The 27,860-nt window shown below is 43.0% G+C and overlaps 1 non-coding gene across 1 annotated transcript; it reads right to left on the bottom strand.

Moving 5' to 3' along the window:
• Positions 1-7,638: 7,638 nt before the first annotated feature.
• LOC122890807 lies at positions 7,639-7,770 on the bottom strand. The gene has a single exon (XR_006381228.1). It is a non-coding gene; the product is annotated as a small nucleolar RNA SNORA72 (small nucleolar RNA).
• Positions 7,771-27,860: the final 20,090 nt, after the last annotated feature.

Below are 27,860 nucleotides of genomic sequence, written 5' to 3'. Positions count from 1 at the left end.
AAATTCAAGATTTCTGGTTGGCAGTTTGACAGATTTGCTATACCCAGTGACCTTTTGTTGATGGTCTTTTCTTAAATTGATTAAAAAAGGAAATGTAAACTGAGTGAATACAAAAGATTTAGTGATAAAAAAAGGAACTCTAACTGGACCCTGAACTATAGGAAGGTTCTTGGTGGGAGGAAGCACGCATAAAGATGTGATAGAAAAGTTCTACTGTGTCCCTGGAGAAACTAAGTTTCTTGTCTAAAAGTAAGGGTATATCTTGGGAGCACTGAAAGGCATGACATAAAAGAATACAATCAGGAATGCCTTTCAACAAAATTCACTTAGCTTTTATTTTGTACCGTACTAGGAAAGTAATAAGAGGTCTCTGCTCCTCTGGGAAGACTTTGTAAGGAATACTACTAACAACATTGATACCAGCATCAATGATGGATGACTTTTTACCAAGATTTTAGTTAAAGCCCACTAAGACTCCAAGTGTAGAAAACACAGTGTATTACAAAGAATACTTAAATAGAAATCTCCACTTCTGGAATATGATGAACCAATTATTCTGAAATATTCTCTATCCACGGACAAAAAAAAATTAGATGCTACATTAATTACACAAATAATATTTAAATGCATATTACCCTCATAGAAAGAAAATAACGGAAATTACCAACGAGCAATTAAAAACAAAAATAAAATAAGGAAGAATGAATAAATTGGATCTAGAGTGACAAATAAACACAGACGCTGAGATTGCTTTGGTGCCAAATGCTGATGTCAGGAACCAACAGCTTTGAGTACTAACACCAGTTGAGGAAGGACAGGAGACTAAGCTTTGGGTCTGAGCAAAGTGGAGGAACTGATGCTAAAACACTTGATAGAGTTGGAACACCCAGAGTTTATACCCTCAGTGCAAGCTTAGGACAGAGGTGTTGGGGGGATCCATCCAGCAAAAGCAGCCAATAAGATATTTGTCTATCTCTTCCATTTTCCCTCAAGAATTTTCAGCCAAAGGCCTGATATTCAGCCAACATCCACCTGACTGCTAGAATGCTGAAATACTTCCATGTAGGTTGACAATTAGCTACTGCTGTGATCTTCCCATCAGGCACTTTATGCCCCTGTTCCAGAACTCCAGCTTTCCTAATGTGGCATAAATCATTTAGAAGTAGAATTTTTACTGCTAAGTTGTTTTCAGCACAGAAAGTGCTTCCTTTAGACCAAGTTTTAACCAACCATGATATTTTACTTTTAGGATTTACAGTTGAAAACAACTCACTACGTCATTGATGGTCACCTGTTGGTTTCTATAAAATTGTATCTGCTTAACCAATTTGATGTCTAATTCTTTGTAACCAGAATGATCTTTCCTGGGAAGTGACATCAACAAATGATGGCATAGGAATCTCCAGACCCTCCTGCCCCCACAGAGACTCTGACTTAACAATAATACACAAACCAGTTCCCTTCGTGATAAATCCAGAAACCAGTTAAAAGCCTCCTGCAACCCAGGTGAGCATGAAAATAGCTGCATCAAACCTGCTAGAAAATTTGTAACACTCAGTCAACATTGTCCCTTCCCACAGTCTAGCATGGCACAATCAGGGGAAAACTCCCAGATCCTGGCTTCTCCCTGATGAAGGAAAGAGAAAACTGAAACATACATCCAATGTTCAAAATTTGGGGGGACTACCCAAGGAACTAGCTTCTGTCTTGTCTGAATCTAAGCACTGAACAGAAAAGGTGCCAGGTTAGGAGTCACTGAGAACAAAGGCAATGATTTAGAGCACTCATTCAACACAGTCCCTCTTCCCAATTCAGCACTGGATAAGTGAGAGAAAATTCCCAACTCCCAATTTCTTCCCGGGTAGGAAAAGAGTTGAAGCATGCATCCAATGTTCTGACCTTTCAGGGGGATGCCTGAAGGACTGGATTCTGTCTTATTTGTCTCAGATCACTGAAAGGGACCCACAAATTCCAGATAGCTAGGTGTTACTGAGAACAAGAGAGCTAGGAGTCTTGATGCTGGTCCAGGAGACTCAAGGTAAAGCAGACAGAGGCCAGTACAGCTCAGCAACCTCTTCCTCAATGGGGGAAGAATGGTGGAGCATGCATCCAACATTCTCCTTCACATGGGAGTTGTTTTTGTCTTACCTGACACAGAAAGTTAATAGAATCTGGCATCCTCTAGAAGCCTGGAGGCTACTGAAAACAGAGAGCTGGGCAATATGTGGTAGCCCCAAAGAATCTGCAGTGCTGCAGATAAAAACCACAGGGACCAAAAAATGTAAAGCTCCTGAAAAAAGATGCCAGCAAGTACGTTTAACTATAAATCTGACTGTGCAGGTCAACAGAAGATGTATCCACAGAAAAGGATCAGGAGTCCCGAGAATCTCTAGCAAGGCTGTTTGAAAAGATATTTTCCTGTATAAAGCTGGTCCAGGTAGACTGGAAGAGGTGGTCATTTTTCAAACATGCAGACCTGAAACAAAGTTACAAACTACATGAAGAAACAGGAAAACATGATTCAATCAAAGAAACAAAACAAATCTCCAGAAAACAGCCCTAATGAAATAGAGGTATATGACTTATCTCACAAAGAATACAAACTACCATAAAGATGGACAGTGAGTACAGGAAACAGTCCATTAACAAATGAGACTATCAACAGCGATCTAGAAAATATGTCAAAAGAACAAAACTGGGGGCACCTGGGTGGCTCAGTCATTAAGCATCTGTCTTTAGCTTAGGTCATGATCCCAGGGTCCTGCGTACGAGTCCCATATCAGGCACCCTGCTCGGCAGGAAGCCTACTTCTGCATCTTCCACTCCCCCTGCTTGTGTTTCCTCTCTTGCTGTGTCTATCTCTGTCAAATAAATAGATAAAATCTTTTAAAAGAAAAAAAGGAACAAATTGAAATTTTAGAACAAAACAACTGAATAGAAAAATTAAATAGAGAAGTTAGAAAGGAGACTGGATTAAGAATTAGAAAGAAAATGTAAGAATAGGTCATTTGAAATTATCCAGTCAGAGGAGGAAAAATAAAAATCAATGAGAAAGGAAGAAAGAAAAGGAGGAAGGGAGAGGAAGAAAAGAAAGAGAGAGAGAGAGAGAGAAATGACAGGAAGGAGGAAGGGAGGGAGGAAGGAAGGAAGAAAAAAAGAAAGAGAGAAAAAGAGAGGAAGGAAGGAAGAGAGGAAGGGAGAAAGAAAGGGAGGGAGGAGGGAAGGAGGGAAAGAGAGGAAGGAAGGAAGGAAGGAAGGAAAAGGGAGGGAGGGAAGAAGGAAGGAATAAAGAGGAAGGAAGGAGAGAAAGAGAGGAAGGAGGGAAAGGAGGGAGGAAGGGAGGGAGGAAGGGGGAAAGGAAAGAAGGAAGGAAAGAAAGAAAGAAAAGGAATTATAGGACACCATAAAGCCAAACAATATAAACATTATTGGAGTCTCAGACAAACAGCGAAAGAAAGAAATAGATTGCTTATTTGAAGAAACGATGGCTAAAACTTCCCAAATCTGAGGAAAATAAATGAATTTCCAGATTATTGGAGCCTAATAGAACCCAAGAAGGAAGAATCCGAAGTCCAAACAAGACATATTATAATCATGTTGTCATAAGTCAACAATAAAGAATTTTGAAAGCAGCAAGAGATTGTCACGTATAAAGGAGCCCCCATAAGAACATCACCAAATTTCTCAACAGAAACTTTGAAAGCCAGAAGAAAATGAGATAATATATTCAGACTGCTGAAAGAAGCAGGGGAAATGGTTGATGAAATAGAAGGATTCTGAGCCCACCTTCTCCCACAGACACCAAGGCAACAGCTACGTGTAATGCAACTCACTCTGAAAACAACTGGAAGATTGGTAGAGCTAAAGACATAGAGAGAAAGCCACATCAAGGAGAGTACTGGGGCACGTGGGTGGCTCAGTTATTGAGGCTCTGCCTTTGGCTCAGGCATGATCTCAAGGTACTGGAATGGAGCCCCATGCTGGGCTGCCTGCTCAGTGGGGAGCCTGCTTTTCCCTCCCTCCCTCCCTCTCTCTCTCTTTCTTCCTCTCCCCTACTTGTGTACTTTCTCTCTTTCTCTGTCAAATAAATAAATAAATAATCTTTAAAAAAAAAAAAAAAGAAGTGTATCTGGGTGGCTCAATCAGTTAAGCCTCTGTCTTCAGCTCAGGTCATGGTCCCAGGGTCCTGGGATCCAACACTGTGTCAGGCTCTTTGCTAGGTGGGGGACCTGTTTCTTCCTCTCTGCCTGAAGTTCCCCTTGCTTGTGCTGTTTCTCTCTCTCTTTCTCTCTCTCTCTCTTCTGTCAAATAAACAAATAAAGTCCTTTAAAAAAGGAAAGAGGAGGAGGAGGGAGGGATAGGAAGGGCAGAGATGCAGTTGGGAACGCAGTCCTCCACATAGTGACCTAGAATCAGGACAATACCACAGGCATGAAGGAGTGGGGAGATCAACCCACAGAGGCAAGCCCAGCCCTGGAGATCTGCACCAGGAAGACAAGCTCCCATAACATCTCCCCTTTAACATCTTTGGGGCTTAACTCTGGAAGAGCCAAAGGACTGTAGGAAACCATCTCTACCCTTGAAAGGCCAGCAAACTGTATCATTCAGCATGATACTTAGCATTGAAGCAATATTTTTAAAAGGGCCTGGGTATATGTGAAGGATATTAATTGATCAATTTCAGGACATATGCCAAAGGGGCAGGAATCTGCAAGAACTTTCCCTGGGAACAGAAGTGGTGGTGAGTCCTCATTTAGTCTAGCTGCAGGAACCAGTTCTGACACTTTCCATCTACATTGCTAGCACCACTTGCCCCATCCAACCCTCTCACCCCAACAGGCTCCCCTCCAAAGAAGCTCCCACTGCATGACCTCTGGTATCTCTCCAGAGAGACTCCTGCCATTAGGGGACATACAATATGATATAATAAACATAAAACATGGAAGAAGAAATAAAAATATAGTGCTTTCACAATGTGTTCAAACTTCAGTGACCATCAACTCGGTATTGATTGCTACATAGGTAGAATATTATATATGTACCTCATGGTAATCACAAACTAAAAACATATATTAGGTACATAAAAAATAAAATATAACACTAAAAAATTTCAAAAATCACAAGGGAAGAGAGCAAGAGAAGAACAAAGGAGCAGAGAAGAACTACAAAAATAATCAGAAGACAATTAACAAAATGGCAATAAGTACATATCTATCAATAATTATTTTAACATAAATTAACCAAATGCTCTAATCAAAAGACATAGGTTAGATGAATAGTTAAAACAAAACAAAACAAGAAACAATACATGCTCCCTACAAGAGCCTCCGTTCAAATCTCAAGACACACACAGACTAAAAGTGAAGGAATGGAAAAAAATATTTCGTGCAAATGGAAACAGAAAGACGTTTAGGATAACAATAATTATATAAGACAAAATAGACTTTAAAATAAAGACTGTAATAAGAGAATGATAAAGGAATCAATCTAACAAAGAGGATAAAACAATTGTAAATATCTATGCACTCAACACAATTGCACTTAAATATATAAAGCAAATATTACCAGACATGAAGGGAGAACTTGAAAGGAACACAATAATAGTAGGGGACTTTAACACCCTATTTACATCAGTAGATAGATAATCCAGACAGGAAATTAATAAGGAAACAGTGGTTTTGAACAACACATTAGACAAGATGGACTTAACAGATATATAGAGAACATTCCATCTAAAAACCTCAAAAATACATTCTTTTCAAGTGCACATGGAACATTCTCTAGGACACATCATATGTTGGGCCACAAAACAAGTCTCAATAAATTTAGGATTGAAATCATATCAATATCTTTTCTTTCTTTTTTTTTAAGAGATTTTATCTTATGCTTTTTTTTTTTTTAAGTAAACTCTATGCCACACATAGGTCTTGAACTCATGACCCTGAGATCAAGAGTTGCATGCTCTACCAACTGAACCAACCAGGTGCCCCTCAGGTATTTTTTCTGATCACAACAGTGTAAACTAGAAATCCTCTACAAGGGGAAAAAAATGGAAGAAAAAAAAAACCCACATGTAGGCTAAACAAGATGCTATTAAACAACAAAAATCAACAAAGAATTTCAAGAGGAATCAAAAAATACATAGAGAGGAGCACCTGGGTGGCTCAATGGGTTAAAGCCTCTGCCTTCAGCTCAGGTCATGATCTCAGGGTACTGGGATCAAGCCCCGCATCAGGCTCTGTGCTCAGTGGGGAGTCTGCCTTCCCCCTCTCTCTGCCTGCCTCTCTGCCTAGATGTGATTTCTGTCTGTCAAATAAATAAACAAAATCTTTAAAAAAAAATACATGGAGACAAATGAAAATGGAAACACAACAGTTCAAAATCTCTGAGATGCAGCAAAAGCAGTTCTAAGAGAGAATTACAGCCATACAGGCTTCACTCAAGAAACAAAACAAAACAAAACAAAAAAACCCTCAAATAAATGATCTAACCTTACACCTGAAGGAACTAAAAAAGAACAAAGCCCAGAGTTAGTGGAAGGAAGGAAATAATAAAGATCAGAGCAGAAATAAATGATAGAGAAACTAAAAACAAAACAAAACCATTTAAAAAAAGAAAAAACACAACAGCAATAGAAAAAAACGAAGGAAACTAAGAACTCGTTCTTTGAAAAGATAAACAATTTGATAAGGTTTTAGCCACACTCATCAGGGGGTAAAAAAAGGAGAGAAGACTGAAATAAATAAGAAATGAAGGAAAAGAAGTTACAAATAAATGAATGAGCACGGGGTGTGGGCCATGCCCTTGGCTTTAAGGAGGTTGTGTCTTCACGTGCCCACCTCCACTAGCAAGGTAGAGAAGAGCACAAAAGAAAGCACACTCCAACACTTCCATCCCAAGACAAATCTCAACAAACCCCTGCCCCTCCAGCACTCTTTAATATGACCAACTGAAACAGCATCACATAAAATCCTCTCAATCTGCTGCCTTTGCACTGGTTCCTGAGACATGTGAGTCCATGCACTAGCTCTCAAAAGAAGTATCTTAGATCCCATAGTTTACCAGGCTCCCTGGATATAAACCCCACTAGTTTTCAAAGACAGACATTTTGAGGGTATGGTCTTTCTGGTGCAGGTCTCAAGGACTGGGATGCCCAGTGTGGGGCACAAATCCCTCACTTCTCAGGGAAAGTCTTAGGAGTGAGGTCCTTCCCTATTTTGTGTCACAGAGCCAGAGATAGAATTTTGGTGAGACTGTGTCTCTGCTTCTCATTCCCAATCTAGATGTGGTCCTTTCATCCCTTGTGAAGATACCCCAAGTTTCAGCTAGTCTTCAGTTTTCAACAGGAATTAGTCTATATGTTATTGTAGATTTGATACGTCTATAGAAGGAGGTGAGTTAGGATCTTTCTAGCTGCCATCTTGAACCACGGCATAATTTACAAATTATTCTTCTTTTTCCTAGAAAATAAAACACAGTAGTTTTACAATTCATTCAATGACAGCTGGTAATCATCAAATTAGCAATGGTTATCTTCAGAAGTTTTTACACTAGCTATGCCATCATTTCTAGAGGATGAGCAAACACCTAGAGTCACAGACATTTCCCATATAAGATGCATCATATAATTCAGATTTTATTTATCACCAGAATTTATAAAACCAGACCTAAGGAAAGAACTAGGCCTGGGGACACATGCATGGTCTTAATATAGTGAATGTTGAGTCTGCCCTGATTATTAAGAAATCAGAATAGCAAGAATAGTCACCGTATAAATTATTATTAGTGAACAATCTAATAGGGAAAAAAGGACAAATGACTTAACTAGACTCTTATCAAAAGAGAAAATCCAAATACCTAATAAACATATGAAAAGATACCCCAACTTAGTTGTGATCAGAGAAATTGTATTAATCCACCATGAGGAACCACTAGATAGCCATCAAGTCGTCTAAAGTGTAAGGTCTGACAGTACCAAGTAGTGCTAAGGATGTGGAATAACCAAAATCCTTATACATTGCTGATGGATGTACAAGTTAGTAAAAAGGACTTTAGTAAACAATTTAGGCATTTAGGATACAATGATGTTATGTGAACCCTGTGACTTAGCAATTTCACTCCAAGTTATCTCTCCTCCAAAAAGCAAGCCTGGGTGCACAGAATGTAAGTAACAAAAATGTCCACAGCAGCGCTCTTTATAACCCATGGAAACAACTCAAATGCTTGTCAGCAGTCATAAATACATTAAGTAGCCAATACACTGAGGTAAACACTAATGCTGCTCGAGAAATACAGACAAATCTTAAAAACAAAATAAAGAAGGAAATCAGCCACAAATAAAACTTTTGTGCTGCCATTTATAAATAGGTCAAAAAGAAGCAAATGAAACCACCCTGTTTGGAGCACCTGGGTGGCTCAGTCAGTTAAGCCTCTGCCTTGGCTCAGTCATGAATTCAGGGTCCTGGGATCCAGCCCCACATCATGCTCCCCAGTCAGAGGGGAGTCTGCTTCTCCCTCTGCCCTTCTGCCCATTTCTGCACTCTCTCTCTCTCTCTCTCCCTCTCTTTCTGATGAATAGATAAAATCTTTAAAAAAAAAAAAAACCACCCTATTTAGTGATGCTTACTGAAGGGAAAACCACAAAACAAAGCAAGAAATTGATGATTATCCAAGTCAGAGCACCAGTGCCTTGTGAAGGTACATAGTGGGCTGTGGTCACTTAAGGGTTCCCTGGGACATTCTGTGATGCTGGAAAAGGTATGTTTTCTTGATCTACGTGCTGGCTACAGTGTTTGCTGTATATTTCATCACTAAGCTATGGATGTGATTTGCTTATTTTTTCCTTATGTGTATTAAATTTCATCATTTAACAGTGGCCTGTTTTTAAAATTTAAAAATAAGAGCAATGGGTGTACATAAACTTTTACATAGAGGAAAAAATGCAGTGAAGTCATTCACTGAAGAACTGACTAGTGAATGAGGCAGCTGGGAAAGAGGTTTGCTCCTTCAATAGGTTAATTTGTTAATGTAGCAAAAATTGTGTAGTCATTGTGTTTGGTGTTCTCTCTCTCTCTCTCTCTCTCTCTTTTTTTTTTTTTTTTTTTTTTTGGAAGTCAGACATGATATGGAGAGCACAAAAATTCTAGGAAACTAAAAAAGGAAGAAAGTACCAACAGGGCAAACAATAAAGTTGTTTGTGTTTCCCTGGCACTTTTCCCCAACAAGACCTCAGGCAGGAGGTGGGAACACTCAGCACAGTTAGGAAAAGCTCCTGCCCAGAGGTTGGGATGTGATTTAATCAGGACACGAACAGGTGGAGAGGAAATGGTCCATCCTGCGCATATGCTAATCTCCAAATGCATTGTAGCTTTGCTTTTCCAGAAATGGATATAGGAGAGGTTCAGAAGTATTTGGAAAATGTTAGGTCCATTCTTTCCAAATTTCCAAATGCACGATTTATCAATTTAAAATACATGGAGAAGGGCAGAGTCTGAGCTGAGAATCAAAAGAGCTGAATATTTTATGCCAGCACAGCTCACCACTTGCTTCTTTTCTTGTGCAAGCCCATTCACCCATTCACCCGTTCAAGCCCTGTGGCCTCCATCTCTGAAAGAATGAGAAGGTACCACTGAGTCTGTGCTGTGTCTTGGCAGCAGATGGTCAGCCTGTGGCTTGCATTCTGTGGCAGGAATTGTATGCCCTGTGCAGAGTCTCCTGGGAGTCTTCCACGGCGCGCCATGAAAGGGAACCTTCATCCCTGATCAAGTACTGAACTACTTATTTCTAGTCCACTAGCACCCCTCCTCTTCCCCACTCCATGCTCTCAGCAACCCACATTGTTGGAACCCAGAATAAAACTTGCCCGGCTGTTTTATGCATTCGCTAAGAGATCTTTTGGAGAGAGTGTGCAAAAAAAGAAAGAAACACAGCTATAATGGTGGAATTTAATAATGGAGGAGGAGAAGGAAAAGGGGAAGGAGGAGCAGGTGGTGGTCTTAGGTCAGGGGGTGTGGGGGGAAGAAGAGAAGGAAATGAATAACCTAATTTCCACCAGAATGAGTGCAATGCACTTTGTAATTTGTCATCATCAGAAAACCCTTTTATAATACCCTTTTGAGAAGAGGAAGTTCAAGCTCAGAGATGCTAAATAATTTATCCAAGGGTATATGACTGCAAAATGGAGTATAACCAATTATGCTCTACTGACACTTTACAAACTCAGTCCTGTAGTCGTGGGCTACTTGGGTACAAGCCTTCCTCAAAGAGCCAGAATATAACTAAAGAAAGTGTCTCTTGAACTTCTGGTCCTCCACCTACCACTCCAGGGAAGACAGACCTAATGACTCTTCCCCAGAGCTATGTCCCTATAGCTCCAGAAAAGTGGTGTCCTGCTCTACTCTGAACACTGGGCATCCACCCTTGAACACCGTGCTGATCTGGCTCTTTCTGTGAAAGACCAGAAGAGAGTTCCAACCCACCCATTCCAAGATGAGTACCTTTCCCAGAACGCCCAAAGTTTCCAAATACTAGGCAACATTTCATACTAGTCATTTAGAAAATGAAGCCCCATAGTGAATTTTTTTGGTGACAAATTCCTTGTACCATCTGCCTCTAGCCAGGTGAAAAAATCTGCTGCCCAAAGAGAAGGCCACCCTTCTCTGCTATGGCTGATCCCCTACCTAACTCTTAGGCAGATTAACTGTTGACACCTTGGGACCCTTTGTTTCTTGAAATACGGCAAGTTCTTGTTCACAACCTTTCTGATCTTAAATTAAGCCCATGTTTATAACATCACTTCTCTGGTCTCCTGTGTTCTCAGTGGGGCTCCAAAGGAAAGGAGAAACAAAGTAGTAAGAAAGTAGGCACTTTTCCTCCCGTTTTTCTATCATATATGTGAATTATAGGGTAAATATTTGGGCCTTGGCAGGAAGATGCCGGTCTCTGCGCCTGTTTGGCCTTGACTGAGTTCCTTCTCTTCCCAGAATTTATAGAAGTAGCACAGGCAGGACCAGGAACTCTTCTTCCTCTAACCCTGAGGCAGCCTGTCTCCCCTGACTGTCCTTCCAAGTAGAATGAGGCCAGTGTCCAGCCCACCCAGCCTTGTCCAGCTCCATAAAGGAATCTCCCAAGAGGCCACCCCCAGGAAGTTCCAGCTCTATGCCCTCTCGAGTCATGAAGCGCTTTCTCTCTGGATTACTCTTCCTTCTGTTGATCTCACTGCCTTCAGGTAAGATGGCAGGTACAGGTCTGACCATGAAAGTGGGGGTCTTCTGAGGACACAGGCACTTAAAATCCCTTATGGACATAAGACCAGCAGGGGGACTCCAACAGCAGAGTTGGAGTTAATGGTCTTCAGTCCCTGCCCTGCTCATCGGTTGTCACATCCTGAAGGTCTACCTGAGTTGAGAAAGAGGATCCCATTTCGTGACACACACATCACTGTTCAGCTATCCAAATTCCTATTTCCCTAACTTTCTTTGATTAGGCTTGGATGTGGTGGCCCTTACTGAGATAGGGTAAGAGGTGAGAGGGCAGAATACAGAAGGTCCGTCGCAAATAATAAGCCACCCACCAGGTAGAGAGGGCAGGTCTAGGATTTCTCCCGATCCTGTAAAGCCTGACTTCTTTTTTCCATGTTCTTTTTTTTCCCTTCAGGGAATGGATTGTTTGGAAATGATGGAAAAGAAACTCATCCGTGTATGGCAATTAAAGGCAGGGGCTTCTTTGGTTGCAGAGTGGGATGGACATAGGTAGTGATCTGTTACAACATATTGTCTTATTGCGTAAAAATAAAGAAAAATATTTCCCTTCAGGCCAGCAAGCCATGACCCTCACCTCATGGGTCCAATTAAAAGGTTATATGAATGGCTAAAAGGACAAAATCCCCACTCTGTGTGTAAAGATCACCACCAAGCCGTGGGTAGCAAATGAGGGGTAGATTCTCATCAACTTACTGGCAACACTCCAGAGGTAATTTATGAAGGGGGCACTGGGACAAAATGTATCTCCTTTACTTTTTCCTGCCTTCCCAACCCCAATCACCAATTCCTGTTTCAGACTTAAATTCAGTTGATGAAGACATGGCCCCAGGCCCAAGGAGATGATGTGTGCTGAGCTCAATCCCATCGCTTACTCTGTGCCAGTCACACGTTCAAGTGGTTCACATATAGTAAATCACTTCATCCTCACCACAAAAGCTTTTTTCTTTTTTTTTGCTCCAATCTTGCAGATGAAGGAACTTTTCCAAGGTCACACAATCAGTAAGAGTTAGTTAATAGTGGGTTTGAGCCCAGATGGTCTTGATCCAGTCTTTCCTATTAATCTATACCCACTTCCAGTTATAAGTAGAGGAATTGAGCTGGAAGATTTCACTGTAGTTTGTAGTGATTATGGGTTGTGGTCCAACGAGGAGTCAAGAATCCAACTAGACCATGGAATAGCAGGTCCCTCAAAACTCTTCCCAGGGCTTAAAGCTGTAATGTTTCTGGCCGTTATCCTGCATTCCTGACTCTGACTCAGTGACTCTGATGTTTCAAGATCAAGGTTGCCCTAAGATTCCACACACCAGCCATTGCTGCTTTTGCCACTCCGGGGGAAGCAATGAGCCCGACATACCCACACCAAAGCTTCCGGCTGTCTGCAGGGTAGCGTTGTTCCAACAGCGCTTCCTCACCGCCCCTCCAGTTCCCCTGCCCAGGGACAGATGTAACCGAGCTTTGTCAAGACCCTTGCCATGAGCAGCTCTGGAGGAAGAACAACATCTGAGTGTCAGGGTTTCCCTCTCCCAAGGGTGTGTCTGAAGGAAAAACATCTGAACATGTGCACTGGAATGCTAAGCAGGGCTTCATTCTATCAGAAGTACTGCCTTCTGAGACTCATCCCCTTTAATCCTCAGCATTCCAACCAAAAAGAAAAAGCAGAAATTTTCAGTAGTCCACAGAGCTGGCCTCCTCGGTCATCTGTATCTTAGCTAGCCCTTCTGGTTACATGTAGAGAGGTTCTGTGGTGTTGGGCTACTTGTATTTGCTAATTAAACCCACAGCCCAACCAAAAGAAAAGTAGAGGTGGAGGCAGGTGCTTGCAAAGTAATATAAATGCAAGGAAATTAACAGGAAATACAAAGAGAAAACTGGGTGAAGGGAAAAGGCAAATATTCTTTCACCAGGTTTCAAAAGGGTCCACAACCCAAAATAAAGGCTAAAGATCTCTACCCTTTCCTTGTGGTTCCAAAACCAGATCACACCAGACTGAGGTGAGATGACTGCTTTCCCTTGGACAGTGGGATGCCAGAAGAGACACACGACACTGCCTTTGATGTTCTTCAGGGCAGCTCAGATGAGACTGGAACATTCCGTTATTCTTGCTAAAAACCCACATACGAAATAAATCAGCATACTCATTTATCGCATATAAAACCCATTTTGTACTCACCTCATGGCTCAAGGGCGTGACCACTTGCTCTGAGGAAACCAAAAATATTCAACTTTGTTCTCCACATCATGGGGCAGCTATGGGGAAAGCCCATGAGTTAGGCTTAGCAAATCAGATGTCTGACCCAGGCGCTGAACTTGAGTAAGCAATATCACTCCATCAGTGTGCCATTGAGAAACCAGCTCATCCTTGCGCCCAGAGGGCTTCAGGACCCTGCTCCGGCAGAGTGACCTTCAGGGCTCCTTCACTATGGCCGTACTCTGAGCCTTTTCTGTGGGATTTAGATATCTCTCTGGTGCAGTCCCCTTAGACTCAAAAATGCCCAGAGTTGATGTATGTTACTGGAAATCAAGAAATCTGAAGGATATGGAGAACTTCCATTGGTATCTTATCATACAGTCATTTCACATTAAATAAGGTAATGTAGGGAATTACCCCAGCACTCCTGCCCCTGAACGCTACCCACACATTGTGAAACCAGGACAGCAGGAGCAGTAGGACTCAAAACAGGAATCCATCTACACATGCACAGGGAAAGCCGATCTCAGGAACAATCAGACCTCCCCCCCCAATACCATCCTCTACTCTAAAATTATTTTTCCAGAATCAAACTTGGAGGTTTTAAGTTTTGGCCATGTTTCAGGTCTGCCATAAAAATTACTACAAACTGGAGGACTTCAAATTCCAGAAATTTATTTTCTCACAGTTCTAGGAGTCCAAAATCAAGGTATTGGCAGGGCCATATTCTTTCTCAAGGTTCTAAAGAACAATCCTTTCCTGTCTCTTCCAAGCTTCTGGTGGTTATTGGCAATCCTTGGCTCTCTTTGGCTTAGTGCAACATCACTTCAATCTCTGTCTCTATCCTCATACGTTCTTGTCCCTCATCTATGTGTGCCTCTGTATCTTTACATGGCCTCCTGTAATGACACCAGTCATTGGATTTAAGGCTGGGCCTAACCAGAATGACATTATCTCAACTAAATACATCTATAAAGACCTTACTTCCAAATAAGGGCATGTTTCAACATTCCAGGTGGACATAATTTGGGGGCAACAGTAGTCAACCCAATACACTCTGTAAAGGGGGATTCGCCTTTTCTTTGGGGCAGAGAGAATCCCTTCTTTACTCACATTCTTTTTACACACAATGAAGACAGCTAAGCCCAGAAGAGGATTTGCAAATAAACAATCTTTTCTATGAAAACCAACATTTTTCTACTTCCTGAACATTGCCCAGACTTCCCCTGGAGGATACACAAAGAAGGATAAGGTGTTCCTTGTTAGAGCCAATTTAATGTTAAAACCTAGCCAGAGCAACTCCATATTGCCTAGGTAGCCATATTATTGTTTACATCCACGGACTTCATTCCGGGAATAAACACCCCCGTAGTCCCTAGTATGGTTCCGGGTATTGATTATGGGAGTAAACGCCTTAACAATAGAAGCCACGTACCTTGGTTCTGCAGTTATGCCCTATAAAACCAGCCTGTGAGATCGGGAGGGGGTCGCTCTCTTTGGAGGCGGCCCTGGCCGGTCAGTCTAACTTCTAATGCTTGGCATAGAATAAGGCTTTGCATAACTTTCACTTTGTCTCAGTCTCGTTTCTTTGATAACAGACCTCAAGAGTCCTTAGCCTCAAATGCTCAGAGAATATTTGGAGAGAGAGAAGACTAAACAATCACAACGTGAGCTGACAGAGCTTATAGTAATCCATGACGTGACTGGCAGGTTTTCCTGTTACGCAAGAAACTTGTATCCCCCAGCTTTATCTGGGTATAAACTGACAATTTCAGGTTGCATATATTTCAGGTATACAACTTGATGATTTCTTATGCATTATGAAACAAGCTAGTGCACATATCTATCATGTCACATACTTTGTGTGTGTGTGTGTGTGTGTGTGTGTGATGAGAACACTTAGATCCACCCTCTTAGCAAATCCCAAGTGTATAATAATACCATATTGTTGACACATAAAGCTTTGAAATCAAAGTGGAAGTCAGCTATAGGACATATTGCAAATCTGGTATGCTTTATGTGGAAGCATAGAGAAAATTCTAGAAAAACTAGTTCATGCGGAGACAATAACCCAGCTGGAATGAAAGTAGAAAGTACATCATCAATTCTGTCCTCCCACTTGGGCTGTCTCTTCAGAAATCATATATACATATTTTTTAAAGGTGTAATTAGATAATAAGGATAGCAAAATCCCAATCCTGTGTGCCGAGCTGGTGTCAAAGGAACCCAAATCTTGAGCCACAGCAACTCTTCCTGAAAGCTGGTTTCTGAACCCTTCAGTGCCCACGGTGCGGAAGTAGCTCCAACTCTACAGTAAGCCCAGCTTGAGACTCCACTTGCCAGCCCAACCCACAGAACTTTCTCTCTCCTTGGCCTTCATTCCCAGCTTAGCTTAGCCACCTTGAGCTTTCTCATCTTTTCCCTCACCATCCCTTTCCCAATTTTGCATCTCAAAAGCACCAAAAATCGCCCTGGGAAAAAGTGTTCTAGGTGGAGTGGGCAAGAGGAGGTGAAAGAGGGGAAAGGGGGCTGGGGAAGAGGCTTGCACTAAACAGCGCCTCCATGATGTCCTCCTGAGACCCAGTTCATGCTCTCCACCTGCCCAAGGGACGGAAAGTCATGGGCGGGGCCTGAGATGAGCAGTGAGGTCATGGAGCCAGCACTCTGCACACAGAACCAGTCTTGTTATCAGTGCCACTACATCCACCAACACGGGGACTGTGCCAGATCCTAAGAAAGGAAGAATTCTGTTAGCAAGATTAGCTGGCCCCTCCTTACCTGTGGATGCTCAGAGTTCCAGCAGAAGAGCATAGACCTCTAAGTGCCCCCAGATCCGTGTTGGAGTGATGGAGATCACAGGTCTCCATCCTCCATGATAAAAGTCCATTTTTGCTGGACACGTGCGCAGACATCCAAGCAGACAGAATTGAGTGAGCACGACATGGCTGAGGAGATCACCAAGCAGACACCCAGGGTTTAGGAGGAGATTGTTGGAAGGTTCAGAAGTGCATTCTCTGCATTCTTGGGTGTCCAGAGTAACCACAGAGCTGCAGTGAGCTCCGCTGGTCAGATCCAGGTGGGTTCTCCTACCCACAAAATCAGATAGCAGCCTCTGCTCCCCAAGCCCTGTCTACAAGCCACCAGCAGAGAGGTCTGACTCCATAAGACAGGAAGTACTTTTGAATCAAATCAGTACTTTTGAATGAAGCTGTTTTTCCTTCAAATTACAAAACCTCCCAGCTCACCTTACAGATCCCAGGCATGGGCTTCTAAGGACAGGAGCAACTGTACCATCACAGAGCAGGCGGTGGTAACAGTTCCTGAGGTCCCCTCCCCCAAAATACTCACGTGTTGCATATGTCACAAGCACCGCCAGCCCTAGTGTCTGGAGTTATAACAGGCAACGCTCGTGACCATGTGCCAAAGTGGTGATGCCTTGACTGTTCCAGACCTCAGGTCACTTCTGGCTTTCTTCTTAAACCAGACTCCACTCACAACCAGTGAGAAATACAGGCAGCGACTGATGGCCAGCCCTGGAGCCTCACACTTCTGGTCGCATTCCAGCTCTGCTGTAATCCATTTTAAAACACAATATTCCAGGCCAGTGCTGCTGGCCAGCAGAGAGAAACCCCATCTCATCAATCCTAGATTCCCAAATCCCACGAATGCCATCTGAAGCCCAATTCACTTTGCAAGAGTCAAATCACGGACTATAACATGAATAATATAAATTTTCTGTCCACGAAAGCCACCTACTCTTTTTCTTGGATGTTGTCATTAGTCATTGATCTTTATCCTCCCAGAATGGATGCTTGTGTCACTTTTTTTTTTTTTTAAATCTAAGGCCACAACCCCCCATTTTTTCTACTTTGACTTTGTGTTGTTAGATTTGGCCTCTCATGCCAACCTATTGAGCTCTTTCAGGATCCAGATTCCTTCAGCCTAGGACGAGTCAAGAAAACCATTGTGGGGATGGACGAGATAGGCAGCACCATGGACAAGACCACCACGCCCCCAGGAAGACTAGGGAGCTACAGGCCAAGCTTAGAGAACATCTGCACCCCCTGGCCCCACTCCTGAGATCCTTACATTTGGCTGTACATGTAAATTCAGGGCTATAATAAACTATGAGGCAGATGATGCTGGTATTTGGAACCTCACATCCTTCTCTTTGCTGCCAACTTCTTTCTCTTTACTAGCCCACCTACTAATCCACTCTAGGCAAAGCTCATCCGAAAGTGTCCAAAGCGAGTTAACTCCATAAAGAGAATCGTAACTGTAAAAGTTAGCAAACATGTTCTAACATGTTCTAATTTGCCAGAGAGCAAATTATTGAGTGGCAGCAACTCCATTCTGTCCTTGAGTCATGGAAACAGCCACATTTCAATAAAGTTTTATTTATAAAACTTTATAAACAAAATTTTAAAATAAGTAATTTTTAAATTTATTTATAATTTATAAATTTTTAAATGTATTCATTTAAAATTTATAAATAAAAACATGCGATGGGTGGTATTTGGCCCACAGGATCGGGTTTGCCAGCTCCTGCTCTCATGGAATGTTTCAGTTGTCTTGGCCCACCGTGGAGCTCTGGGTGAGCAAAATGCCAAGGACGCACAGAAGCCCGGGCCAGGATCTCTGCCTTCAAGAGGCTTACAGTCTACCTGCATTTCTGAAAGATGAATAAGTATACAAATGACAACATTCAGTGGTGTCCATTAATAGCACCATGTTCTTTCATTCATTCCTCAGATGTTTGTTGTGCAACTATTATGTGGTAAGCACATGGAAGTGGAGAGGAATGAGCCCCAAACACTGCCTTCGAGTAGCTCCTGCTCCAGCCCACTGCAAGGCTCCCGGACTTCTCTTTGGCGAATATCAGAGGCAGGTCTATGTGCATAGATCTACGGATAAAAGACCAGAGCAGGAAGTGTGGTACCTGAGTCATCCCCCATACGCCTCCCTTCTTCATCCTACCAAGGTGACTTTGGACTGTGTATTGACCTCCTCTAATCTCAGTTTCTCCTCCCTATCTGAGATAACAATACTACCACGAAAGATTCCTACGACACTTAAAAGACACATTTTAAAGCACAGGGCCTGACTCATATTAGATGCTTAATAAATGACAGTTTTATTCATTCAAAAAAAAATTCCTTACAAGCACAGCTCTTGACCATTTTATGCAATTCTGAGTTATATATATTTCTTTCAGGGCAAAAATAAAACATCTCAGAATGCAAAAGGTATTCATTTCTCCATTTGCATTTTTTATTCACTTATGCTTCTAACAAATAGGTTAATTCATGGCTGCTATATGAACAGGTTCCCCAAAAAGGGGTGCGAATGGGGGGAAACATAATCTCTGCTCTTTTTTAATTTATAACATAGTAGAAGTAATAAACCAAAAGTAAATAAATAGACAAGTCAATAATCACAAATTGACAATTTCTTTGAAGGAAGGGTGCAGGGATACACTAATATCTATGGATATGTGTGTACATATATATGTGTGTATGTGTATGTGTGTGTGTGTGTGTGTGTGCATCTGTACTACACAGCCTATGTAACCACACCCAGATCAAGACGGAGGATATTTCCATCACTCCCAGAAGACATCTTCATGCCCTAGGTGTAGGATATTTCCATCACCCCCAGAAGATTCCTTCATACCGCATCAGATGTAACCACGATTCTGAATTCTATAACCATCCATTAGTTTTGCCTGTGACTGAACCTGAGGTTCAGAGAATCATACTATATGCAGTCTTAGGAACCTAATTTCTTTCGTTCAGCCTAAGGCTTATGAAATTCATCCATTATGTTACAAGTAACAGTTGTTCCTTCTTTTTTATCACTGTATATGAACCACAATTTATTTATCTATTCTCCTGTTGATGGGCATTTGGTTTGTTTCTACTTTTTGGTTAATACTGATTTCTTAGCAAAGACTGACAGTTCCCAGACTGGCTATACCAGTGTACCGCCCACCGGCAATGTGTGAGAGTCCGGGTGGCCCTTTATCTTCATAAACAACACTTAGCATTGTCGGTATTTTCAACTTCTGCCGGATGAATAGTGGTCTCTCATTTCATTTGATTTGCATTTCATTAATAAGCACAATATAAGCATCTTCTCGCATGCTTGTTGGCCATCTGGAGAGCCTCAACTGTGAAGCGCCTGTTCAAACCTTCTGCCAATTTTTCATTGGGCTGTTTGGCATTTTAGTGCTGACTCGTAGGACTTTGAATACATTTGAGTTTACAAATACATCGGTGGTAATGAAATGATGGTCCACTTTAACATCAAACTTCCACAGGGCTCCCTAGTGGCTCAGTTGGTTAAGCATCCAACTCTTGATTTTGGCTCAGGTCCTGATCTCAGGGTCATGAGATAGAGCCTGGAGTTGGATTCCACGCTGGGCATGGAGACTGCTTAATATTCTCTCTCTATCTGCCTTTCCCTCTTCCTCTTCCCCTCCCCATTTGTGTTCTTTCTCTCTCTCAAAAATAATAATAATAATAACAATAATTCATAAATCAAAAATAAAATAAAATCAAGCTTCCACAGCCCTAGTGACGTAATGAAGCCATAAGCCTATATCACTAAGTTAGTGACGGAGCCCAAACAAGAATGTGGGTCTCTTGCCAGCTATCCCACACTTTTCCCACTCTCCTACACATTGGGATGTGTGTATACTCACATTTGACAAGGAGAGGGCAGGTACGAACAAGTAAGTGCCACAAAATGTTATTATATTGCTTGTCTTTCCAAACAGTGAACCACTGTGTTGTGACCCTGTGCCAGGTCCTGGAGGATGTGCCTTGGCCTTTATTATATTGCATAATTATTCAATGAATAAATAACCTTGACCTCTCATTGAGACCAAGTTTAAATCGATTACAAGGCAGAAATAAGTAAGTCCATACAAAGGCTAAACAACTTTCATTTAAAATCCACTCGTTCCTACTGTTTCTGTGTGTCAGACACTAAAATTTAGCCAGCTCTTCTGTCCCTTTCCCCGGTTTCTTGGGGCAGGCAGTGCCGGAAACTTCTCTTATGGAGTATGACTCTTTCCCGCCACCAGATGGCAGGCTCGGTTTATCTTGCTCCTACACAGCCTTCCACTTGCGCAGTCTGCAAAGAGCACCAGTGGACAGTGCCCCAGTGTCTGCTCCAAAGGCATGCTTGACCACCGGTTACCTACTGCCACTGGAATTGCTCATGGCCAGAGCACTGCTGGGCACAGAGTCAATATTGAATTTTAAAAAGAAAGTAAATTAATAAAGGCAGAGCCTTCTCTGCTGTGATTTCTCCTCAACACTGTCCGTTCTCCAGACTGCTCTGTAACCTGAATTACAGAGCATGACAGTTTACAGAAAGAATGCTGTGGCCTCAGCCCCACAGCAAATAAAAGTCAGCAGCCACATGAAAATTCAAGCCAAGGAGCACAGCAATGAGTGTCCTAACCCCAGATAGGAGGAGGGGTCGCAGAGCTGGGTGAGGCTACGCCAAAGGGACCCTGCAGCCCTGGTGGGACTGACCCAAGGAAGCAGCCCCACCGGTGGTCCAGTAGGGCAGCACACAGAAGGATCTGCTGCTCAAGGCAGCTCATTTATCTGAAAATACATGCACATCAATGGCTGGATCTGGAAAGGTCCTCAGAAATCGTCTCTACAAATGAGAAAACTGACACCCGGAGAGCAAAAGGGACTTGCCCCAAATCCCACCACTGCAGAGGCCAGAAACCGGAAAAGGCACCAGGTCTTCATGCTCCACACCACGTGTATTTAGGGAAGGGATTCAGCCAAAACGGTGAGCCACAGTTATTATTTTTTTTAATCGTTTTCAACCTCCTTATTTTGCAAAATGGACACACAACTTGTATAGGACCAGAAAGAAAAGAAGAAGAAAAAAAGGACCAAAATTAAATGCAATCTGATGATGGTACAAAAGGGACTTAAGGCATTGAATCACTTCCAGGAGCCTTTGGAAGCTCTCAGATCTAGTTCCCTCTCGCTGGTCGACACTGCACGAAGCAGTGTCTGAATCTGCACTTGAGAATGACAGAATTTGCACTTGAGAATGACAATGGCGGACCGAAGGCCAAATAGAGCTCCAAGGGCTACTGGTTACAGTTCCTATTTTCACCACCAGAGGGGGCTACCTGCCTATATTTTTCTTCCCCTGCTCCAGCTGTCAGAAATCAAATTGTCCACTGTTTTCCCATCATGTGGCTTTTTCCCCCCGGCCAAGAAGAGCACTCTTCCCAGTTTTCCATTTATATGAGGCAATTTTCAACAACGTTTGGAAGAGTGCGACAGAAACCTGGAAAAATGTGAATTTGGATATAAATCTCACGTCATACAGCAGATGAAACTGTACGTAGCTTGGGAGTAGGGAAAGTTAGAACGGTAAAAGGAACATATTTACCCAATTTTGTAAAGGAGTTCAATCTCTGTTTAAGAGATGGAAATATTAGCAAAGATAAGTTGCTAAGTTGTATCCATTGGAGGTGAAGGATTTTCTTACGAATTTATCTATTTGAGTCAGAAAGCCTGCCAGCCCATGAAAGTAGGGGTATGGGGGAGGGGCAGAAGGAGAGGGAGAAGCTGGCGCCAGGCGGTGCTCCATCCCAGGACCCCGAAACCATGAGCTGAGCTGAAGGTAGACACTGAACTCCACTGAGCAGCTCAGGCACTCGGAGGTTTTTTTAATTGTACATAAAATGTATAAAAAAGGAAAGAAACTAATTTGAAAAACAAGGGGCAGGCAAAACAAATATAATGGGGAATCTGTGAATTGAGCAGCCCTGAAAAGTCCCAGACCTGGACATAACTTACTAGCTGATGTGTCACTTACTAGAGGAATGATAATAGGAAAAGCTCTCGACTTCAGTTACTTCTCTGTAAATGAGAAAATAATAATCACACAAGAGGCCAGAAATCAGGTGATGTGGTTGGCACAATGTCTGACACATCACCTGAGTTTAAGAGATGTTGGGCATATTTGAATCTTTTAGTTAACAGTAAGAGTCAAGAGCAGGTATCAGGTCTGTACCCAGATTCTGTTTGACAAGGGGTCAGAAGACACATGTTCCAAAGTACATGCTGAGTGTTTTCTTCCATAATATTTGTAACCTCCAAAACAATCCAGTCTTTAAAAAAAAAAAAAAAAGCTATTTTTTTTTAAGTCTGCCAGTAGCAACAACTAACTAGAAGATACAACGAAAGAAAAGAACCAACAAAAGAAAAGACCCTATAATAGCAAACAAAAAGAAAAATACAAACTTAAGGAATGGACAAATACATGAAGCTACAATTAACGTTGAGCAAGAGGGAGAGGTGTGAGGGGGAGGTAGGGGTGTCCTCTCCCATGGCAGTCAAAAATCCCAGTAGAGTTTTTGACTTCCCAAAAACTTAACTGCTAATAGCCTACTGTTGACCTAAAGCCTCACCAATTACATAAATGGCTGATTAACACACATCTTGTATGTTGTATGTACCATGTACTATATTCTTACAATAAAGTAAGATAGAGAAAAGAAGATATTATTAAGAAAATGATAAGGATGGGGCACCTGGGTGGCTCAGTGGGTTAAACTCTCTGCCTTCAGCTCAGGTCATGATCCCACGGTCCTGGGATCAAGACCTACATTGGACTCTCTGCTCAGCGGGGAGCCTGCTTCCTCCTCTCTCTCTGCCTACCTCTCTGCCTACTCTCTCTCCGTCAAATAAATTTTAAAAATCTAAAAAAAATAATAATAATAAAGAAAGAAAATGATAAGGAAAATGCATTCACAGTTCTGTATTATCACAACAAAAACCACAAATTGGTGGATTTGAACCAGCCTGGTTCAAATCTGTGTTGTTCAAAGGTCAACTGAACTTTAAATCTTTGTTGAGGGACCCACAAGACTTGAACAAATGGGAAGATTCGCCATGTTCTTAGATAAGAAGTTTTTATATGATGAACATGGCAACTCTCCCTAAGTTAACCTACATATTGAATGTGACCTTTCTAAAAGTCTCAAAAAGTTAGGAATCAGACAAGCTAATTTTAAATCTCATAATAAAACATTTGGAAGTAAGAATCTCATCAGAAATTCTGAAGATGAAGGGTATGGACAAGTAGCTTTTCTGGGTGTTGAACACTATTACTTGGTCTCAGTAATTAAAGCAGTGTGATCACGGCACATGACCAGACACATCACTGAAGATACAGACCCAATTAAAATGAGCATTTAGAAACAATAAAGAAGCCATTTAATGAAAGACTATCCAACGGTGTGGGGAAAACTAAAGATCCGTCAAAAAATGTCTAAGGTTGAGGGTGCCTGCGTGGCTCAGTGGGTTAAAGCCTCTGCCTTTGGCTCAGGTCATGATCCCAGCGTCCTGGGATCAAGCCCTGCATGGGACTGTCTGCTCAGCGAGGAGCCTGCTTCCCTTCCTCTCTCTCTGCCTGCCTCTCTGCCTACTTGTGATCTCTGTCTGTGAAATAAATAAATGAAATCTTATTAAAAGGTTGGATCCTTATTTCACACACCACACTAGGATAAATTCCAAATAGATCAAACCTTTTAAGATCATCAGAGGAACCCCTAACAGTACTAAAGAGTGCATAGAATAATTATTTTATAACCCGTGTACCTGTAACAAAGTTCCAGTATTACAATGGACTGAATGTTTGTGTGTTCCCAAAATGTATATGCTGAAAACCTAACCCCCAAGCTGACGGCATCTGGAGGTAGGGCCCTTGGAGGTGAACAGGTCATAAGGGTGGAGCCCTTGTGAAGGGATCAGTGCCTTTATGAACGTCAGGAGAGAGCTTGCTTCTCTCCCTTCCGCCATGTGAGGTTACAACCAGAAGACAGCTCTCTACAAGCCAGGAAGCAGTCTCACCAGACGCCACGTCTGCCCGTCTGCCAGAATCTTGACCCTGAGCTTGCCAGTCTCCAGGACTGTGAGAAATAAATATTGTTTAAGCAGGCAGGTCTCTAGAATCTCGTTATAGCAGCCCAAACAAAGACAGACACTTTTTTAAAAATAATTAACAGACTGCACAAATCAAGAGTTTCTGCATGGAGAAGTCAAGACACTTCAGTGTTATGAACCAGCCACATGATCAGGAAACATCATAGATAGGAAATTTTTAGAAGCTGGAGTAAAACTTCCAATTAAAATCTTTTAAAATTTTAATGAGACCTTTGAAATGACTTCTCTGAATATATATTTTTCATCTCCGTTTTTATATTTCAGACAGTCCCAGACATTTCCTGACAGGCTATTCATGGTGAGATCCTCATATTTTTTAAAAAGTCATCAACTACGAGAAACCCTGTCCACACCAGTGGGTGATAAAAATCCACTTAAACCACGTCTGCAGTTCCTCGAAGATATGCAACGATCAAAATTTTACGTGGAGACTCTAACAGCCCTTCTTTTCTTAAGTCGACCAATACAACATTCAACTCGTCTGGAACAGTGAGAATAGATTCTGAACCCATAGGAAACATGCCAAAATCACAACGCTCGGACTTGTTGAACATGTATTTCAAAATAACGAGGAAGCTCTGTTGTGAGAACAGTTACCATCCCCGGCAGGGATGCCACTTAGAGAGCGAGTCCGCAGCTAGAAAAGGTGGACACACATCCAGATCCATTTCCCTGCCGGCAACTCTCACTTAAAGCCTTGCCCTCCCACCCCCTTTCCAGCCCTCCTTGGCAAGACACCCGGCGCTTGGGCCCGGAGGAACACGACCTCCTCCGGTGGTCCCTGGGCCCTCGGCTATAAAGGACAGGCGGGGGTCTGCAGCGGCCTGGGTGGGTGTCAGAGGCAGAGTCCCTCTCCTGCGGTGCTCTGCACAGGAACCCAGAGCAGCCGGCCCCGAATCAGAGCCGTCCACAGAGTGCACTGGACCTGCTCTCTGGGCAGCCCCTGCCCCACGTTGCCCTGAGGAAGTCGTGGCCAGCAAGGAGGCACCTGGCTGGGCTCCCACTGTCCCAGGCTCAGCCCAGGCCCGAAGGGATCACCTTTGAAGGGATCACACGTCATAGCATCCCTATGGGCTGGTGTCTTAGGCCGTCCCAGCTACTGTTAACAAAATACCACGGACTGGGGAGAGGAATTATTGCTCCCAGTTCTGGAGGTTGGGAAGTCCGAAATCAAGGAGATGGTAGATCGGGCTTGTTTGTGCTTTCTTTACGTTTCCCCCTACTTCCAACTCCTTCACTTCGCACATTCACACGTCAAATCCTACTTCTTGGGCAAGGAGGAGGTTTTCATTTGCCTGGTCAAGAAGCCCAAGATGGACATTCAACACAGTCCCAGAGACTTAGCCAGTGCTGGGCTGTTTCCCTTTTGCTTCTCGATGCACAAACGGCCGCGAAGCCAACCATGCTTCCTCTGCTGTTTGCTTCCACTTCCCAGGGCCCCACCTGCTCTTATCGACCTGCCATGAAGAGCTCATCTCCAGCCCTTCCGTTCCCTAAGAGACCTGTGTTTAATGGTGCCATGGGTCCCAGGACCCTGGGGTTCAGAAGGTCCTTCTAATCTGGACTACCCTGATGCCCAGTCCATCTGGTCTTACACCCATGGGTGCCCTCACCCAGAACGGGGTCACACTTCTATCCCCCTCTGATCTTACCTTGCAACACTCTCTGCTGTTAAATTTGTGTGGAAAGGGGTGACTTCTGGCGCAGTTCCTCCAGGACCGCTCCTTCCTTCTAGGAGAGCAGGTGGGATTGGTCCAGATCCACCAGCAGCTGCCATGCTCCTTGCCCTTCCTTCCCCCCACGATCATGCTGCTGTTCCTGTTTGGGGACACTGTCTCTACAGAAACTGGGTTTCAAAAAATTAAAAAATTAAATAGAAAATGGATACCGGTGTGAATCCGCCCAGCTCATAATGCCAACTCCAGACTGGCTTTCTGGATACAAACCAATTCTGTCCCCTCTAGGGAAGACCTTTGCCATTTGTGTCAAAACTATTGCCTATCTCTGGCTTTGGAAATTTTCTTCACTCAAAAGCACTGAGCTGGGGCACTTGGGTGGCTCAGTCAGTCAAGCATCTGCCTTCGGCTCGGGTTATTATCTCAGAGTCCTGGATGGAGCCCCAGGTCCATCTCCCTGATCAGCAGGGGAATCTAATTTATCCCTCTCCCTCTGGCCCTCCCCGCGGCTTATGAGTGCCCTCTCTCTCTCTCTCCCTCAAATAAATATATTTTAAAAAGAAAAAAGAAAAGAATGTTCATAGTTCACCCCAAGAGTGAACTATGGCATAGAGTAGGAACTCCGGATGATAATGACTTCTCAGTGTGGGCCTCAATTGTGACATGTATCAGGCTGCTGGGGGAATGTGCTGATCACCAGGGAGGCTGTGATTGTGGGGGCAGAGCACCTGGGAACCCTCTGTACCTTCCATTCAATTTTGCTGTTCAGATGAAACGCTCTAAAGTTTTTTTTAGAAAAAGAGGCAGAGTGAACTATCACTACTTACCACAATATGAAAGTAGAGGGAGCCTCTGTGACAATGATGGGGAAGAGAACCAGACAAGAAAGGGAAGTGCTTCACGTCTCCATTTACATGAATTTCAAAGACACACAAAACCAGCTGAGGTCCTGGTGGCAGTGGGGTGGGCGATGACAGGGAAGGAGCACAGGTCTATGTCTGGACCTGGGCATCATCTACAAGGGTATATCCCTTAGGAAAAGTGCAGCCATCTGTACACATAAGATTTGTTCCCTCGGGTCTCCTGTGTTGCTCAGTGGGTTAAGCCTCTGCCTTCAGCTCAGGTCATCGATGGGATGGAGCCCCACATTGGGCTCTCTGCTAAGCAGGGAGCCTGCTTCTCCCTCTCTTTCAGCCTGCCTCTCTGCCCACTTGTGATCTCACTCTGTGTCAAATAAATAAAATCTTTTAAAAAAAATTAAAATTAAAAAATAAAAAGATTTGTTCCCTCTCTGCTAAACTTTAATTTTAAGAAAAGGATGTGACACTAGCAAGCATTCCCACATCTCCCTTCAGAAAAATGAGTCAAGCCCAAGCTCCACTGAGGTCTGGAGAGAAATCCTGCAAAGACAGTGACAAATAACAGAAGTGCCTGTAGAGCAGGCAAAGAGTTTACAGCTTGGAATTATCCGTAGGTCACTTTTTTCTTCTGCAGAATGGCATCTGGTCAAAAGGAGTGCTCCCATCTGATCACGGACTAAATCATTCACGGTATCAGCCTCAGCCGGACGAAATTTGCGAGAGACTCACAAATTCCCCCATCTCTGACATTTCGACCAAACTCCCATTTTCTCTTCCGGATTTGCTAACAATGCACAGACACTCCTCACCAGTCCCCTGCCCTCCCAGGAGCCCATTCCCACCCACAACCACCCCCCGCCCCACAATGGGCACTCCCAGAT

Source organism: Neovison vison, chromosome 11 (genome assembly GCF_020171115.1).
Source record: "Neovison vison isolate M4711 chromosome 11, ASM_NN_V1, whole genome shotgun sequence".
NCBI lineage: Eukaryota > Metazoa > Chordata > Mammalia > Carnivora > Mustelidae > Neogale > Neogale vison.
Note: the sequence above shows the minus strand (reverse complement) of the source record. Positions and strands in the feature narration are given on the sequence as shown.